This window comes from Propithecus coquereli, unplaced genomic scaffold (assembly GCF_000956105.1).
Source record: "Propithecus coquereli isolate 6110/MARCELLA unplaced genomic scaffold, Pcoq_1.0 Scaffold750, whole genome shotgun sequence".
Lineage (NCBI taxonomy): Eukaryota > Metazoa > Chordata > Mammalia > Primates > Indriidae > Propithecus > Propithecus coquereli.
This window is the reverse complement of record NW_012153619.1, coordinates 70,569-71,622: the sequence shown is the minus strand read 5'-3', so window position 1 is coordinate 71,622 and position 1,054 is coordinate 70,569.

The following is a 1,054-nucleotide window of genomic DNA, read 5'->3' as shown; positions in this document are numbered from 1 at the left end:
GTAGAAAATTTATGTATGCCTGTATTCAAACATCACATATACCCTATAAAGTTATGCAACTCTTATGTACTCATAATAATTAAAAATAAAAAAGAAAAGCAAAAAAAAAAACCAAATAAATAAGTAAATAAATCATGGAATATCAATATAAGCTTGAATAGATAAAGTATATATCCATCTAGTTGTCCTTTTACACTATCTAGCAAAGATATTTCAGATTGTTATTACTAATGTTAAATTTCAAACAACAGTGAAAATTAGTGGGTAAAATAAAGGTACATTTAATTTTTCCATAGCAGCTTATCATTCAGACAAAACAAAGGACAAGTTTTGTTGAAGAATGACAGAGGTGTATGAAGCTGTTGACTGTGCTAAAATTCTAAAGGAAAAGCAAAGATAAGATCCAAAAGCCAGAGAATAATATAGAAGTCCAGGATCTCCTTTTACTTATCTAAAAGTGCCCTAGAATTTCTCATATTAAGAAAAATGCTTATGCTCCCAAGAAAGCAGAAAATTTCTTCAGAGTCTCTACTTGCTTCATGACAAACAAAGAGGTATTCCAGTTTATTAGAAACACTTGACTTAATCTCTTTTGAACATTCATTTACAACTTTGGGTCATTGTTTTTCCTTGTAGTCTAATGGAGGCCAGGTGTCATGGTGTTTTCTGACCTGGGGCCTAAAGTTTCTTCATTTCATTCACTTTTTTCCCCACATACTTTTACAAGGCCATTAAACTATATCCTTACATTGATGTTATCCAAAATTCAGAAAGGAGCACTTATTATTTTTGACAAATCTGATACTGTTATGAAGAGTTTAGGATTAGACTGGAAAGGACATAGAAAGCAGGATATACAAGGAAAAAAATATGGTTTTATATGAGGAAAATCATAATTTTTTTTTTATTTCAGCATATTATGGGGGTACAGATGTTTAGGTTACGTGTGTTGCCCTTGGTTCCCCCCCCCCAAGTCCGTGTTTCAAATATGTCCATCCTTCGGGTAGTGCGCATTGCACTCCTTGTGTATACAAATACCCGCACTTGTGAAATT